Source organism: Puma concolor, chromosome C1 (genome assembly GCF_028749965.1).
Source record: "Puma concolor isolate L17-30 chromosome C1, mPumCon1.1.hap2, whole genome shotgun sequence".
Taxonomy (NCBI): domain Eukaryota; kingdom Metazoa; phylum Chordata; class Mammalia; order Carnivora; family Felidae; genus Puma; species Puma concolor.
In genome coordinates, this window is record NC_141674.1 from 28,165,795 (window position 1) to 28,184,415 (window position 18,621).

Below are 18,621 nucleotides of genomic sequence, written 5' to 3' on the forward strand. Positions count from 1 at the left end.
CTCTACCCCTTCATTTTACGGCTGAGGAAATGGGGACAGGGGCTACTTGTCCAGGGTCCTGCATGGGTACTTGAGCCCAGGCTTTCCTAAAGTAGGATCTACCGTTCCACCGCAGGGGGAATGAACTGAGGCTGTGGGTGAGGTGCGGGACCGTGGCCCCTCGGCCGTGACTGGAGGTCTGGGACTCCTCTGGGGAAGGAGAACCATCTAACATTCCTAGGAATCTCAAGCCCCAGGTGATCACTCCAGCCCTATGAGTGGGGGCTTTGTAAAAAAAAAAACAAATCCCCTGACAGGTGCTCTGTGTGCGTCTGTCTTCCCCGCTTCACAGCAGGATCTCTGAAAGGCAGCGCCAGCGCGTGTCCTCACCGTCACCACCTCCTCCCTCCCCTCTTCTCTCGAACCCACCCAGTCTGTCCTTGTCTCCCACCAGCCTAGTGAAACAGCTCTTGTCAAGGTCCCAGGGGCCCCTACAGTGGCGATTCAGCAGTCACTTCTCAGGCCTCAGTGGCCCATTCTGTCTTCTCCTTGAAAGAAACACTCTCTGCATTCGGCCTCTGCCCCCAGGCACGGCACACCCAGGCTCTGCTTCCACCTCCCTGGCCCCCTGCTCTTCCCAATCTCCGGCCATTAGGAAGACGAAAGTCAGATTCTTCTATTTGGGGGGATTAGGTCCACGTTTTCTTGGGTGTAGGAGGCTGGACCAAGTGATGGTTCATCCATATAGATACTCACTGAACAAACAAACAAAAATTAATTCCATCTGAAAAAGAACATCTTGACAGCCGCTGCCCTCAACCTCCAGGAGTCCTTCCCTCCCATGACGATATGCTGCTGGCAGCTTTGGAGAGGGAGGAGGAAGCCAAAACCCAAGAAGCCTCTAGGAAGCCACAGGAAGCCTCTAGAAGCCAGAAAAGACAGGGAAACATCTTTTCCCCTCAGAGCCTCCAGGAAAAATGCAATCCCGCTGTCACCTTGATTTTAGCCTAGTGAATTGAAACCCCGTTGGACTTCTGCCCTTCACGACTCTACGATAGTAAGTTTGCATTGTATTAAGCCACTAAGATTGTGGTAATTTGTTATAGCAGCCGTGGGACATTAATAATTTCTGTTGATATGATGAATTACACTGGTTTATTTTTGAATGTTAAACCAACTTTGTATTCCCGGGATAACCCTCACTTGGTCATTATATATAATCCATTTTATATATTGTCAGATTCAAGTTGCTACAATTTTGTTTAGCATTTTACTTCTATGTTCATGAGGGATATTGGTTTGTAGTTTTCTTATAATGTCTTTGGCTTTGTTATCAGAGTAATGCTGGCCTCACAGAATGAGTTGGAAAATATTCTTTCCTCTTTAATTTTCTGGAAGAGTTTTTGTTGAATTGGCATTATGGCTTCCTTAAATGTCTGCTAGAATTCTCCACTGAAATCATCTGGTCCTGTAGCGTTTTTTTGTTGTTGTTGTTGTTGGAAGGTTTTTACATACAAATTCAATTTATTTAATGGATACAGGCTATTTAGGTTATGTTTCTTTTTGAGTGAACTTTGATCGTTTATGTCTCAAAGAATTTGCCTATTTCATCTAAGTTGTCAAATTTATTTTAAGAAAGATGTTCATAATGTTCCCTTATTCCTTTTAATATTTGTGAAATATTATGGTGTCATCTCTCTCATTCCTGATACTGATAATTTGCATTTTCGCTCTTTTTTCCTTACTTGTCTATCTAGAGGTTTATCAATTTTACTGATTTCTTCAAAGAACCATGTTTTGGCTTCAGTGGCTTTCTCTATTATTTTTCCGTTTTCTATTTCATTGATTTCTGCTCTAATTTTTAGTATTTCTTTTCTTCTGTTTACTTTGGGCTTAATTTGCTTTTCCCACCCCAATTTCTTTTCTTCTTTTTCAAATTGAGGTATAATTGATGTATAACGTTATGTTAGTTTCAGGTATACAATAACATGATTAGTTATTTATATATATTGCAAAATGATTACCACAGTAAGTCTAGTTAACATCAGTCACCACAAATTGTTGTAAATTTATTCTTGGGATGAGAGCTTTTAAGATTCACTCTTAGCAACCTTCAAATATACAGTATTAGTAACATAACCAGGCTGTACATTACATCTCCAGGATTAATTTGTTTTATAGCTATAAGTTTATACCTTTTGTCCCCTATCACCCCATCCCCTTCCCCAGTTTCTTAAGGTGGAAGTTGAAGTCAGTGATTTGGGACCTTTTTTTCTTTAAAAAATTTTTTTTTAACATTTATTTATTTATTTTTTGAGAGAGAGAGACAGAGATAGTGTGAGTGGGGAAGTGGCAGAGAGAGAGGGAGACACGGAATCCAAAGCAGGCTTCCTGATAGCTGATAGCTATCTGTGCTGATAGCTCAGAGCCTGACCTGAGGCTCGAACTCACGAACCGTGAGATCATGTCCGGAGCTGAAGTCGGACACTTAACCAACTGAGCCACCCAGGGGCCCCAAGACCTTTCTTCTTTTTTAATATTGGTATTTAGTGCTATATATTCCCTCCTAAGTACTGTCATAGAAGCATACCATGAATTTTGTGTTTTTATTTTGTGTTGTGTTTTCCTTTTCATTCGGTTCAAAATACTTTGTAATTTCCCTTTTGGTTTCTTCTTTGAACCATGGGTTAGTAAGTATGTTTTTTGTTTGTTTTTGTTTTTAGCTTCCAAGTATTTGGTGATTTTCCTCATATCTCTCTGTTATAGATTTCTAATTTAGTTCCATTGTGGTCAGAGACCATTCTTTGTATGACTTGAATCTTTTAAGATTTATTCAGACTTGATTTATGGCTCTATCTTTTAAAATATTCCATGAGTACTTAAAAATCATGTATATTCTGATGTTGAAGAGAGTGTTCTATAAATGTCAACTAGGTCAAGTTGTTTTAGAGTGTTGTTCAAATCTTTTTTTTTTTTTTAATTTTTTTTTCAACGTTTATTTATTTTTGGGACAGAGAGAGACAGAGCATGAACGGGGGAGGGGCAGAGAGAGAAGGAGACACAGAATCAGAAACAGGCTCCAGGCTCTGAGCCATCAGCCCAGAGCCTGACGTGGGGCTCGAACTCATGGACCGCGAGATTGTGACCTGGCTGAAGTCGGACGCTTAACCGACTGTGCCACCCAGGCGCCCCAAATCTTCTATATCATAAATGCTTTCTGTCTACTTGTTCTATCAGCTTTTGAGGGAAGAGTATGGAGGTCTTCAACAATAATTGTGGATTTGTCTATTAATCCTTACCATTATGTTTGTGCATCCTGTAGTTTGAAACTCTGTTATTAGATGCACAAAGATTTTAGATTGTTATGTCTTCTGTATTAAGTGATATCTTTATCATTATGAAATGAATTTCTTTAAGATTTACTTTACCTGGTGATAGTTTTTGCTCTGATATCACTCTGGTATCTCTTAAAAAAAAATTTTTTTTTTAATGTTTATTTTTGAGAGATAGAGAGAGAGAGGGAGAGGGAGAGAGAGAGTAGGGTAGGGGCAGAGAGAGAGGGAGACAGAATCTGAAGCAGGCTCCAGGCTCTGGGCTGTCAGCACAGAGCCTGACATGGGGCTCAAACTCCTGAACCATGAGATCATGACCTGAGCCGAAGTCAGATGCTTAACTGACTGAGCCACCCAGGTGTCCCTACTTTGATATTTCTTTTGTTTAGTGTTAGCATGGCATAGCTTTTTTGGCATCCTTTTAACCCCTATGTGTCTTTATATTTAATGTGTCTTTTTTGAGACACATGGTTGGTTCTTGCTTTTCTATCCAGTCTGACAATCTCTGTCTTTTAATTGGGATGTTCGGATCATTTATATTTAATGTGATTATTGATATGGTTAGGTTTAAGTCTATCATCCTGTTATTTGTTTTATGTTTGTCTCATCTGTTTTTGTTTCCTTTTTTATATTGTTTGGTTCTTTTGGTTTTTTTAATGGTTCCAATTTATCTCTATTGGTTTATTAGCTATAACTTGTAGTCATTATTTTAGGGTGTATAGTATGTGTCTTTAACTGACAATCGTCTACAAATGGTATTGTGCTATTTCAGGTGTGATATAAGACTTTTATGATAGCATGCTTCCATTTCCCATCTCCTAGCCATTTTTCTATTGTTGTCATACATTTTACTTACAGATGTTATAAACCTCATAGTATACATTGTTGTTTTTGTTTAAGTAGTCAATTATTTTAAAAATTAGTTCAAATAATAATAAAACTAATATATTTACCTGTGTAGTTATCATTTCTGGTGTTTTTCATTCCTTGAATCCATATATCTATCTGGTATCATTTTCTTTCTGATGGAAGGGCTTTCTTTAACATTTATTATAGTGAAAGTCTGTTGTTGATGAGTTCTTTAAGCTTTTGTATGTCTGAAATAGTCTTAAATTTGTCTTTGTTTTGGAAGATATTTTTGCTGGGTTTGGACTTACAGATTAACTGCTGTTTCTGGAAAATGCCAAGGATGTCCCTGCATCAGGGAATACTTTCTCTTTCCATTGCCCGGAATGCTTCCCCCCCCCCCCCCAGACATTTCTCTGTCTCTTCATTGTGTCTCAGCTCAAATGTCCCCTCCTCATAGAGCCCTTCCATGACTATCTGATCTAAGATAGCAACTCTGTTGCTTCTCTTCTTACCATATTTTATTTTTCATTGTAAAACTTATCCTTACCTGACATTCTGCATTTTTATTTGTTTACGTGCTTATCATCCTTTCCTCACTGGAATACAGGCTTCACGAGGGCAAGGACTTTGTTTTGGTCACTCTTGAGTTATCTACGCTTAGAACAGTGCCAGACATATTGTAGATGCTTAATGAAGCAGATTGAATGAACGAATGAGTGCTCTTTTTGGACATTAGGTGCAATCTACTTGCTGTGTGACTGTAGACAAGTCCTGTTCCACCTCAGGGCATGTCCTTTTCTAGTGGGCAGTGGCTGAATGTCAGCTCACCCTCCCCGCTAACCTCCCGCACTGGGCACTGTGCCAAATGTGCCCTGGGTTTCGCCGCTCCCACCCTACCAGAGGGAGTAGGGCCAGATGTTTTCTATCCAGGGCTTGAGGGCACCAAGCTTTGTATTGTCATGATCACCACCAGGGGGCGCTGGATGCTTAGATTCTGGACCATTGGGCTCTGTGCCCTCGCTCCTCTTTGGGTTGGTAGAAGTCACTGTGAGGTCGATTAGGATCTCTGATGCAGGTGGTGTAAATGGACGTGGGGAATGGGAAGGCATTTCTAGGATCCCTGACTCCCAGGCTCAAGGTGTGGGGTTTCAGCTCTCGCTGTTCACCCTCCCTTGGCTCCCCACCCATCAACCGACCCCTTGAAATGATTCACCTGTGTCTTCCTGGAGACGGGAAGAAGTGGGCCCGCTAGGATGGAAACCGTGCAGGGTGCTTGGTGGCATCTGACATGTCCTGGACCCCCAAATCAACTTGCGGCTTTGGACAAGTAAACCCTTTGGCATCACTGAGCAGGGTGACCCTGTTATCCTTGGGGTCCCTCAAAGAAGCTAGAAACCTGGCAAACCTGTTCCAGCTCTTTGGCTTCCTTTCTGGTGTTTTCCTTTGGCTGAGCTCTTCACTGCCCCTCCTCAGGTCATGGAAGAGCCCCGGCCTGCAGATTGTCCCTCAGACTCTGAGGCTCCCATTGTCTGTTCCCCCTCTCCCACTAGACTCGAGCCCCTTGTGGGCGGGACTGCAGATTGTCCCTCAGACTCTGAGAGCCAGGAGGAGTGGGGAGTTGCCTTCCGCGTGGAGGGGTTCACATGTTACAGAGGCTCATTTAGTTCTCTTAAGAAGTGGGAATGTTTTTGCTACTGACCCATCGATGGGTGGGGAGACTGAGCCCCAGAGAGTAGGACGATCAGTCTGCGGTCGCATATCGGCATGTCGTATGCTTGGTTCTACTCACTTTCTGTGTTGGGTGTGTCCAGTGCCCCCTTGGGCCGTTCCCTTTCCAGAGAGCTAGCTCCTTCAGCTGACGTAGCCTCTGAGCCTTCGCACTGCTGACTTTCCTCTGCCTGGAGTATCTTTCCCTCACCCCTTCACATGGCTGGTTCCTTCCCGTCATTTGGATGACAGGCCAGATGTCACCTCCTCAGAGAGACCTTCCCTGGCCACACCTCGTCCCTCATTATCTCGGCAGCTTGCTTTATTTCTTCTAGAGCACTCATCACCATCTGAAATCAGCTGATACCCTGGTTTATGGTTTATGCTCCGTCTCCCCTGTCAGAATGAAGTTGCCAGCAGAGCAGGGACCTTGCCTGCCTTGTTCCCTGATGGGCCACGTCTCACACATGGCACACAGTCAGAGGCATCCCATGGGTGTTATTGAAGGAGTGAGTGAGGACGATGGAGAGTTGTCTGTCACCCATGCAGGTCTCCAGACAGTAGTGCAGAGTCACGCCGACCCTTCCCGGGAGGCCCCAGGCTCTGGAATCCTCTGTGGCCGTTGTGTCCATTCCTCTCTGGGCTTCTTACTCCTTCATCGTCTCCCCCATGAGTAGCATACTCCTCAGACAGGAAGCGTGTTTGATTCACAAACCAAAGCCAAGATACGAGAGGAGGAAGGAGGGGAGCCATGGGCCTCGAGGGTGGGGTGTTCTAGAGCGGAGACCAAGGATTGCAGACATGCTCCATGCCTTTGATTTTCCAAACTCAGGCTAAGTGTGCAGATGGGGTTTCTGGCCGTGATGACAGCCCCGTGTGAGAACGCGAGTTCCCTGTTAGAGGACCAGTCTTGTCAGGAGGCTGCCCAGGGCACCCTTCTCACCCTGTGTGTTCCTGGGATCCCTCCCAGAGCCTTGAGTACTTACCTGCATGATGGCCTGGTGACCGGATGGAGAGCAGACAATGCAACAGGAGAGGAGTCATGCTTTGGGCCAAGGAGACCTGACTTAGATAGGGTCCTGGCTCAGTGGCTTCCATGCTGTGTGACCTTGAGCAAGTGACTTTCTCTCTCTGAGCCAAGAAGAAATGAGCTCTGCTTTCTGGGATCAGTCATCCAGGCCCCGCCTTTTCTGTTGAGGTTCCTAGCCATCTTTCAATGTTCAGCATCAAGGGTACCTCTGGGAAAGCCACCCCACCCCCATCTGGGGAGTCAGGTTCTCTCCTTCCCCTGGACTTATCCTGTTCTGCCTATGTCGATAGCACGATGACATTGTCTGTTTAGATGTCTGTCCCCCTCTCCCACTAGACTGGAGCCCCTTGTGGGCGGGACTGAAACTTTGTTCATTTCTGCATCTGTCACGTGCAGCATGAGGACAGGCGCACCACAGGTATGGTAGTGATATCGAGTGAGTTGGGTCGAGACTGGGTTGATTTCTCTTCTCAAGGATCTCTGGGACAAACCTGCCATCCACTGAGTTCAGAGAGCCCTGAACTCGTCCAGCACTCCCGGCCCTCCCCTTCCTCTTCAACGATGCTGTCCAGGGTGGAACAGTATCATCAGCGGTGACCCCTAACTTACCACGCGCCAGGCACGGTGCTGAACACTCACCTGAGTTATCTTATCTAATCCTCAAGGCCACACCGTGATGCGATTTTAAGCCCACTTTAGACACAAACATACTGAGGCTCAGAGAAGTCCAGTGACTTGCCTGAGGTCACACAACTCATAAGGGGCAAAACCCAGTGGTATGCTGGTCCATGCTTAACAACTGGCTCTCAAAACTGGCTCTCAAAAAGCCTGGATTTGAGGTGTTTGCCTCTTTCTGTGGTGCTCATACTCCCACAGAATTTCAAGCCCCCAACATGACATCCCTGAACTTGAACTTGGGAAGACATGCTCACAATTGGCTCTTGTGGGTGGGGACGAGCCAGCTTCAGCACACTGTGGGGCAAAGCTGAGATTCAAACCCAGACCAATTAGCATTCGAGATTCCTAAGATTTGGTATTCAGTGAAAAAAAGCAAGGTGTATATATACATCCACACAAAAGAATATACATGTACGTATATACGCATTATGTATGTGCGGGTGTGTTTGCTTGTGTGTGTGGATCTTGAAGGATTTGCTAGAAACTGATAACACCCCTGTGTGTTTTTTTTTTTTTCCAGGGAGGGGAACTGTGTGGCTGGGAGATGGCAGGGGTGGGGGCTGGGGAGAAATTTACTCGGGGTGTCCTTTCTACTTTTTGAATTTTGAACCATGCGAGTGTATTAACTATTAAAAAAAATGAACAAACAAACAGCAAATCCCGACAGCCAACCTACTGCGGACGGATGCTGGGCCTGTAGCTCTTTGTGAGGCTGGTGGCCGGTCTGCGGGCCAGGAGCTGGGCGGGGCGTGCTGAGTGGCTTGGTTGGGGCTGGTGTTTTGGCAGAGGGGGACAGATAGGGAGGCCCCGTCTTCCCACAGCATGAGGAACAGGTGTACTTGTTTCAATTCTCATCCATGCGGTTTGGTCACCGAGACTATGGCACTGCACTGTAAACTCAATTAGAAATTTAACAAACCTTATAAATCCTCCCCAGCCTGAGCCTTGTAAATCTCCAGAGCAGGGCCAGCTTAGCACTTATCCATCTCTGGCTTAATGACCTCCCCAGCCCGGCCCGAGAGTGATTCAGGGCCAGTGACAGGTCTAATTAGTGAGCACAAAGTGTAGCCGCGGGCAGGCCGGCAAGGTGAGGAGGAAGAGGGAGCCTGGTCCTTGCCCGGGGGCATTAGGGAAGTGAGTCCTGACCCTCCCTTGTCCAGTCTGGACCTCGTGGCTCTGGCACACAGGAGGAGAGGCAGGGAGGGGTGGCAGGTGCCTGACTGACTTTCATAGTTCATGTCGCCCTGCTGGTGGTGAGTCTCACTCGGGGATGGCTGTTGAAGGCACGCCACTGGTACCGAGATTGCATCGAGGGCCATGTGGGAGCCAAGAAGTCTCCTAGCCAGGCAAATCTGTGGGCAGATTTGAGGCTGTGTTGATAGCCAGTGTGGTGGGTGTGGGAGAGTTTCGAGGGTGGGTTCTGATCTTCCAGTGCCTCGGGGAATTATATTCCAGAGCAATTCATGTGAGATCACAGGGAGTCCAGACAGCCCCATTTTTAAGAGTGAAGGATTCAGCTTTAGTGAGAAGATAGCTGACTATCCTTGTGAGGTAGTGAGCTCCTCGTCAGTGGATAGACAGCCCAGGATCCTCTGCTATTTTTTTTTTTTTTTTTTTTTAAGAGTTCAGCTTTTTATTGAACAGGTTACGGGAGAGGTGTGGTCCAAAAGACCAAAACGTGTGTCATCACTAGACTCGTCCGATTCTTCTTTCTTTGCTTCCACTTTCTTCTCCGCAGGGGCAGCCCCGGAGGGGGGAGCGGGATCTCCTGCTGGGGTGTCTCCTCCAGCCCCTACCTCGAAGATGAGGCTCCAGATGTTGACATTGGCCAGGGCCTTTGCAAACAAGTTCCTCCAGAAAGGTCCCACATTTACACCTGCTGCTTTAAGGAGGGCATTGGTCTTATCCTCTGTGACTGTGACCTCATCGTTGTGCAGGATGAGGGCTGGGCCTGAGTAGATGCAGGCAGGCGAGCTCTGAGCCGGAGACCTTGGTGCCCGGGAGTGCTGAGCGGGCTCTCCTGGGCGGGTGCTCCTCACTGGTGGATAAAGCGAGGGCCCCACCCCAATGCGACCTTAGCTTCCTTGGAAGGACCGAGCACCTCAGCGGCAGCTGGGAAAAAGGGCCAGGATCCTCTACTATTAACCCCAGCTGTGTGTCGGGCCTTTTATACATCATCTGATGTGATCTGCAGGCCCCCATCTTACAGGTGAGGAAACTGATGTTCAGGGAGGTTATGCGACATGTGCCAGGTCATTCCGAACCAGGATTTGGATGCTGGCCTGCCTGGCTTCAGAACCCGTGGCCCCTGGCTCCCCCTCCACACTTCTCTCTATCTCTGCTGAAGATGCGCCCTTCAGGCTGGGCACAAAATGGTTAAAGGCCCCACAGCCAAGAGCCACGATCTCCTGGCCACAGGGGCTGCCTTCGACAGGCTGTTGTACCGTGTTCCGCGCCAGGGTGGGAAGACGTGGGTCCTCTCTCTCTGCAATCTTTCCCTCCTCTCCTGCACTCATTCTGAGGCCTCATTTTCCTGTCTTCTCCCAGCCTCCCTCTGGCCTCTCTCTGGCCCTGATCCCAGCTCCCACTGGGTTATTCACCAGGAATTTGGGGGTGGGGTAGGTCTCAGCTCCCCCTCCTACCAGTCACCTCCACTGCTTGGATGTAGGAGGCAGAGCTGATAAGGCTGCCTGGGGAGATGGATGCCGGCTCTGGTCCCCGCCGGCCCTCTGACCCCCTCCCTGCCCTCGACCCCCCCGGAGCAGTCACCAGGAGGAGGCCCGGGTAATTGGTTCCATCCAAGACTCATCCTCAGTGGCGCGAAAGGGAAAGTTATAAATATTTTTACCTATAACTCATGATGAATAAAATTTTAATTACACTGAAAAATTTAAATTTCATAAGAAATAAATATTAATCCTGGAGAGTGACTTCTGTGGGAAGTTAACTTTCAAATGTCGTCAATCTGCAGGTGCCTGGGGTCTGGGGGGGGAGGAGGAGGCCCCCAGTTCTGGCTCCTGGCTTGGAGTGGGGGTCTCCCCTCCTGAGACTGAGGGTTCAAAGACTCAGATCTCCACCCAGGGAAGAGTCCGCCCTCAGCTCGCTCCCTCTCTCCGACGATAATTGCTTACCTACCACGTCGAGAGATTTTTCTAGGTGCAGCGAAACTGTGGGAAAGGACACACATTGTTCTTGCCCCGGGTCACGTGGAAGCAGACGTTAAATGAATAATCACCAGCTACAGCCCCGTCGGTACCCCTCTGCTGGGCACAAATCCCTGCTTGGTTTTATTATTATTGCTATTTTACTTTTGAAAAATTCAAGGCTAACACACACCTAGAAAGATGCATAACAAACACATAAGCATGCAGGGCAGGGAGGAATGACAGCGTAGGGGAAGGCACGTGGCCCGGGTCAAGGAAGCTAGCGTGGGCTCCCACGCTAGACGCTTGAGGGAGGGAGAGGCCCTGCCTTGAGGACCTTCACAGACCATTTGATGGATGGCTCCGGCCGCCTGGCCAGGGAGAGGCGATTGGGGGTAAGGTGGCCTAATATTAGTAACAACATCTCAATACATACTGGCGGTTTATCATGTGCCAGGCGTGATTCTAGGCCCTTGATGGGTATTAGCTCATTTCACCCTGACAGAACCCCACAAGGAGAAAACAGAAACACAGAGAGGTTAATTAACAAGTCCAAAGTCATAGCTGGTGGAAGGCATGGCCGGGTTACGCTTGAGTCCCCTGGCTTAGAGACTTCTCTGAGTTTCTCTGAAGTGGGACAGCCCAGGTCTTGGCCACAGGTGCCTGGCTTCCAGTGCCCTCTGGAACCTCTACAAACGCGCTCGTGTTTCACATCTGCTGTGTGGCCTCAGTCAAGCCTCTCAGCCTCTCTGAGTTTCAGGTTCCTCTTTCGTGACCCAAGGATTAAAAATCCCCACTCTGTGCCTCCGCGGGTTTGTACGGGGCTGGAAAGTGGTGTTGTAATTCTGGTCACAGTGACAAAGCTGATTCTAGCCGTGAACCACTCTGGCCCATGTGCTGGTGGGGATACTGCAAGCCACCTCCCTGTGAGGCAGGCCTTGTTCCCATCTGATGCTGGGGACACTGACATCTCAGGAGGAGCCTGAGGAGGGCGAGGTGATTAGAGAAGCTGCCTGTGGGCAGTGGTGGGGGGGGTGGGGTATTGTTCCAGGCAAGGGAGTTGAGGGCAGGATTTGGGACCTGCTCCAGGAGGGCTCTGACATGAGCAGAGGCAAGGAGAAAGATGTGTGCATGTTGTGTTGGGGGGAGGGGAGGGCAGGCTGGGTTCTGAGCTGCCCACCTCAGCTGCTTCCCCATTCTACAGATGCTGAAGTTGAGGCCACCCTGAGCTGGGGCTATGGAGCTGGGTCTGGGTCTGGGTTGCACCTGGGTAGAGGAGGGGGGCAGTGGGGGTAGGATCTTGGACTTGGGCCTGGCAAGCAAAGTCCTTGGCTCTTGAACCCGAGACCAAGGCTGAAGGGGGTGGCTGGGCCTGGTGCCAGCTTGGGGCGGTGCAGTGGGGCCCTGAGGGCCTTGTCCTGCAGCTGTCAGTGATATGGTGGGCTGGAACCGCCATGGCTCACATGTGAGAGAGCCCAGAGGAGGCTGGGGCCCTGAGTCTAATTTGCTCCTTTATGACCCTCCATGGAGGTAGGTGACAGACACTTACAGCTCTCCAGGGACTGAACAGACCAGGTCCCCCTTAGTATTGGGAAATACTCTGAGTCCTTATTTGGCTGGCCCGGGACCCCGAATGGGGGTACTTTAGGAGGGAGGTGGGGAATCCACCCTGTGTGGCAAAAACTCAGGAATGCTTCACCCTTTCCCCCAGGCCCAGACACACGTGTACAGATATTCACATATTCAGACATGGACGTGCACGCTGACACGCGTGTGCACATAGCTGTGTGTGCTCGCGCAGACACGCATACACACGGGTGCTGGTACGCAGGCGCCCACACAACCACAGATAGATTCCCGGGTATCCGTGGATCTCCGGGTGCCCCCTCCCGACAGCATTCTGCTGATGGAATGCTGTAATATTTTTCTATTAAATGTTGCATTTGTTGTGCCTTTTAGTAGCTCCTCTCATTAAAAATGATATTATCCCCATAAATAAGCCGGCTCCTGAGAAGAGTGCCCGACTCCATTTCTCTTCCTAATTGAGACACTTAGCTTTGATTTGCTCGTTGGCACGTACCGAGCGGATTAATTTTCAATTAATGCTCGTGGGCGGGTGGCTGCAGGCAGTGTGGGCTTGCAGCCCAGTGGCCTGGGAGCAGGGGCAGGTGGGAAGGAGCAGGGGCAGGAGGACCCAGAGAGGGTGTCTTTATGTTTCCTGGCCGTGTGAAAGAGAGCACTGGGGACTCCCTGGAGCTTCGTGGTTTTGTTCTTTGTGGGAGAGTGGGCCCTGGAGGGCCCTCTCTGGTGGGAAGCACCCTCTTCTCTTACTAAGCGCTATGGGCTCAAAGTTTATGTCTCCTCCCCCCCACCCCCCTCCCACCCATTCTTATGTTGAAGCCCTAACTCCCCATGTGATGGCATTTGGAGATGGGTCCTGCTCATCCTCAGAGACCTACCCCTGGTCATTGACTTTCTCGGCAAACGCTGGGGAGGTGTTAGGGCTCCGAGGGTAAGTGGGTAGACAGGCCAGCTGACCTGGGTTCAAATCCTGGTTCTTCTGGTTAGCTCATGACCCGATCAGGTTATTCTATCTCCCTAGGCTTCAGTTTCCTCTGTAAACAAGGGTGATAATAAGAGTACTTATTTCTTTTTTTTTATTAAAAAAATTATTTATTTTTGAGAGAGACAGAGGCAAGGCATGAGCAGGAGAGGGGCAGAGAGACAGGGAGACACAGAATCTGAAGCAGGCTCCAGGCTCTGAGCTGTCAGCACAGAGCCTGATGCGGGGCTCAAACTCATGATCTGCGAGATCGTGACCCGAGCGGAAGTCGGCCGCTCAACTGACTGAGCCACCGGGGCGCCCCAAGAGTACTTACTTCATAGGGGTTGTTAAAAAAAAAAATTCGACCAAGTAAATTTGAGCATCTCATTGGCTCTGTTAAGTGATTCATGAATTAGGAAAGGATTGTTTCAGGCAAGGTCACCTGCACTTAGGTGGAGGAAGGGCAAGGGGTCTCATTAAGTGGATTACTTCATCTTTGGGGGGTGGAGAGGGCCTATGTATGTGGAGATTGCCTCCTTGGTGCTGATCACAAAATTCCCAACTGACTGGTTAAGCCCTTACATTTCTGGGGGAGGCTGAAACCGCGATTATGTTAGATATTAAGCCCCAGGTTTGATGGCTTGGCCTATGTGATGCCATTTTAAGCCTGTGGTTTTCTTTTCCTCTTTTTTTTTTTAATTAAATATTTTATTTTTAAGCAATCTCTACACCCAACATGGGGCTCGAACTCACAACCCCGAGATCAAGAGTCACATGCTCCACCGACTGAGCCAGCCAGGCGCCCCAAGCCTGTGGCTTTCTTTTCAACAGGGTGTTGTGCCAATTAGATGAGAGAAAGCATTTATACTTGGCACTCAAAGTATGGTGCCTAGACTGGAAGCATTGGTATCTCCTGGGTGCTTATTAGAAATGCAGAATCTCAGGCCCCACCCCAGACCCGCTGCACTTGAATCGGCATTTCAACACGATGCCCAGAGGTCCCTTGGTGCCCAGCCAAGTTTGAGAGGCTCCGATTTAGCATGACTCTTGGCACAAAGTAAGCACTTCCAAGTGGCAGTCGTCATGATTATTAGTCTAATAAGAATCCCTTACACGAAGGCAGATTCTGGTGCTGGAGAGAAGCCCTGGGGCTCACATTCCGGCTCCGTGGATGCGCAGTGGGTGCCCACTTCAGCTTTGGCACTGGCCTCACGGGTCTCCACCTGTAAACGCGGAGATCAGGACGCCACCTCCCGGAACAGATCGGAGAGCTCAATGAGATTAAGCAGAAGGTAGCTCCGGGAGTTGTGCAAGGTGATTCTGAGATTGCGAAGCTCCAAAAGCATTTTTGTGCATGTTTTATTTACTCTTCCTTTGTCCTTTAATTTACTCTTCCATTGTTCGAATTTTAAACGTGAGCAACGGAGGCATTTCAAACCAAGTGATGAGTCCAAGCTCATTTGGTGAGTCAGCCGCACAACTGGGTCTGGTCCCAGGACTGGTGGCCGTGAGCAGTGCCAGACCTCAGGGAGCTCCTAGAGCAGTGGGATCAGGCCACGGCCCCTCCCTCCAGCCACTGAAACCCTCCGGGTGCCTATCTCTCCCTGGATTGTGCTGTTGGCCGGTTTCTCCTTTTTTGTGTGTGTTGGGAGTGGAGGTGGCTGCAGATCGGGGAGGGTGGGTGACAGGAAAGATGGGGCAGCTCTGGGATCTGACGGTTAATTAAAATGTCCTCATGGGTGATCAATCCACAGTCAATGGCTTGAATCCACAATGACCCAGCTTCTTTCTGGCTGAGCACGTGGCCTTCCTGGTGGTGCTGGCAGGAGGCCCTGCTGTCTTCCTCCTGGTCCTTGGAGGCCCGGGACGGGATGTGCTGTCGATGCTGCCTCCAAAATATTCCCATCTTGTTTCCATAATAGCTTCTGTCACTGCTCTTGACAGGCCAGCCATTAAGTCTTTGGCAAAATTGTAAGAATTATTAACATATGAGGTTTTATATTATTTGACAGCTGTCGGCTCCTTTGGAATCCACATCACCCTGTCCCCTCTCTCCCCTCCCACCCTCTCCCTTGGCGTCACCCCTCTTGGCCCAGAAGGATGGGAGGGGCCTCCCAATCACTGGGGAACCAGGGGGAGACAAGCCCATGTCAAACTTCACTCACAATCGCTCCTGCGCATCTGTGGGATGTTCCCTGGGGTCTCGCACACCACATCTCTGGCCCTAACCTGGATCATTCCTCAGCATGGACCCTCCTCATCCACACCCCTGGCTTCGATGGCTTCAGTGACGACTCACCACCCTCTACTTACCTCCCAACTGTGCCCCAGACCCAAGTGCCCATCTGTTTCCTGGACATCTCCCTGACGCTTCAAAGACTCCCTCCTGGCTCTGCCTCTTGAGTTTTCCATTTAGGTCCTTCCTCCACCATCCACCTGTCTTCTAGGCCAGAAATCTCAGGGTCACCCCAGTCTCTTCTGCCTCCCACACCCTCACAAGTCTCAGGTCTCCAAGCCCTGTCCATTCTGCTTCCTAAAGGCCTCTTGACTCTCCCCTCCCCTCCCTTTGCCCTTGTCTGGGTCTTGGCCTCTGCTCCTGGGCCACCATACCTGCCTCCTCGCTGGTCGGTGCCCAGACCCCTCGGGCTTTCCAGGTAGCGCATGCCTGCCTGCTTCCAAAAGCCCGCAGTGTTTCCCTGGAGCCCTCCCTGCTTTTCAGGTCCCCTCTTGGTCGGTTGCTGAGGGGAGTTGCTGCATAAATGCCCCCGCTCCTACCCCTGTGGGTGGGATAATTGAGGTCCAGGGTCTACACAGCTCCCCGAGGTCACCAGAATGAAGCTCTACTGTAGTAACTGGCTTGCTGAAGGCACACGTCTCATCTTCCTCCCTCCCCTGCCTCCCTCCCCAACTCCCCTGCTGGGTTTCTGGGATGCCTCCCAAAGAAACTGCTTGCACTCAAATCCTTGTCTCAGAGTTGGCTTCTAGGGAGCCCAAACCAAGACGGGACTCATGATTTGTCCATCCTGCACATCCCAGGGTGACCCTTGGGCTATGCACATCTGATTCTTTCTCTCCCTCCTTAGGATTACACGCTGTGGCTTTTATTCCTTCACACTGCTGCAGCGAAAGGAGGTCTTTGGAAACCTGAATGTATACAGCATTTGGGGACTGCTGCTTACGTTTCCAAAGCAGTTGCCACAGGCTTCAGATAGTATGCTTTTTTGGTGCCATCATTAGATAAAGTTATGCTTTTACACAGCTATTAAATAATACAGATAGAGGGCCATCAGTGTTAAAGAGAACCACGTTCTCAAATATCGAAATAACATCACGAAGCTATCCTTACTAAAACTTGAGTTGGTTAGCACAAGAATTAACCAGGTAACGGAGATGGGCAAAGTCGGTTCCTCCTAAATGCTAAACGTGGCATTTCAAATTAGTGTAGACATGGAGGCAGAGAATTAGTTAATCGTGGGGGAAAAACGCAGACACCTACTTCATGCAAATTCCCGATAGATAGAAATGTGAATATAAAAAAAGTGAAATCATGAGAGATCTAGAGGAAACAAAGGCGATCATCTCCAGATGCGGTGGGCCTTCCCAGGGAGACAAGGGAAGAAGCCACAGGCAGGATGGTGAGAACCGCTGGGATGAACAAAGAATCCCGAAGTCAAAAAGACCAGGTGGGAAACTCTACTGGAAGCATGCACTATAGAAGGAAAAGAAGAAACTGAGTAGGGTTTGGTCGAATCAATCTCCATTTTTGTTTGCTCCTGACCCCTAGTTTAAAAAAAAAAAAAAGTCAGCCAAAGCTGGAACAAATCCTGGAAAGGTGAACCTTTGGTCGTCCGCTCATGAAAGCGCTTACCCTGGCGGTCAGGAAGTTCTTCCTGGTGTTCACCCTGCATCCTTCTTGCTTCGGTGGGAGCTTTTCTCTGCTTTAGGCCTCAGGGGAGAGGGAGGGCCTTTTCTTGAAGTGACTTCAGATAGTATGTGTGGTTCCCAGGGCGTCCAGGCCAAGAGGCTTCGGGAATTCATGCCTTGCCACATACCAGGTCTGGGAGGTTCCGGCTTCTTAGAGCTTCTCCTGGGTCTTCATCCTGGATCCAGAGCTGGCCTTCCCCTCATGCTGGCTTCCTCCCTGTCCCCATCTCCTTCCGGAGCCCACTGGGATCCTACCTGGAGCTTGTCCCGAGACCCATTCTGAACCGCATCTGGATTCCGGTCTTGAGCCATCTCTGACCCCCAGCGCACCCATCCGGGGCTGTGGCTGGAGCCCCCATGGCTAGATCCTGTCGGGCTGAGCTGCTGCTCTGAGCCAGGCCGGCTGTGCAGGGAACAGATGGGCTCCCCGTGGACGTGGCAGCGGCACAGAAGTTAATCCACTTTTATCTCGTTATGGTGACAGCCACCCTGTTAAATGGAATGGACTATCGATTCGGGGCTCACTTCCAGCCCGAGGATTTTCCATCACAGGCCTGAGTAGAATAGGAGAAAAGCAACACTTATTAACTCGGATGCCAGTCAGGGGAGCTCGGGGTGGGGGGTGGTAGGGGCTGGGCAGGCGCAGGCGTGAGGGGCGCCGGGGATCGGGGCTCAGACCTGGGGTGTGGGGGAGCCCCTCCTCGCCTCCTCCCTCAAGGAGGACGGGGAGACGAGGGACGGGTGTGTGCATGCACACGTGCAATGCTGATACGTACACGCACGCACGTGCAACACTGACACACATATGCACCCGCCGTGGACACATGCCTGCACACGTACCCATCATCGACACACATAGAGTCCAAGTGTTGACACACAGAAATGCACAGTCCTGACTTACATAAATAAACACTCCCTGCCGACACACATATGCACAACCCTGGCACAGGCTTCCGCGATGCTGGTAGATACACATCCGTACGCATGCTGACACATATTCTGATACATTCTTTTTTTTTTTTAATTTTTTTAAACATTTTATTTTTGAGACAGAGAGAGACAAAGCATGAACAGGGGAGGGTCAGAGAGACAGGGAAACACAGAATCTGAAGCAGGCTCCAGGCTCCGAGAGGTCAGCACAGAGCCCGACGCGGGGCTCGAACTCACAGACCGCGAGATCATGACCTGAGCTGAAGTTGGCCGCTTTACCGACTGAGACACCCAGGTGCCCCAATACATTCTTTAAAAAAAAATTTTTTTTTAATGTTTATTTTTTTGAGAGAGACAGAGACAGAGCTTGAGCGGGGGAGGGGCAGAGAGAGAGGGAGACACGGACTCTGAAGCAGGCTCCAGGCCCTGAGCTGTCAGCCCAGAGCCCGACGCGGGGCTTGAACCATGAACGGAAGCAAGTGGCTTCCCATGAACGCGGGGCTT

General features: G+C 49.5%; 1 pseudogene; it reads right to left on the minus strand.

Moving 5' to 3' along the window:
* Positions 1 to 9,185: 9,185 nt before the first annotated feature.
* Positions 9,186 to 17,499, minus strand: LOC147577919 (large ribosomal subunit protein P1 pseudogene; annotated as a pseudogene).
* Positions 17,500 to 18,621: the final 1,122 nt, after the last annotated feature.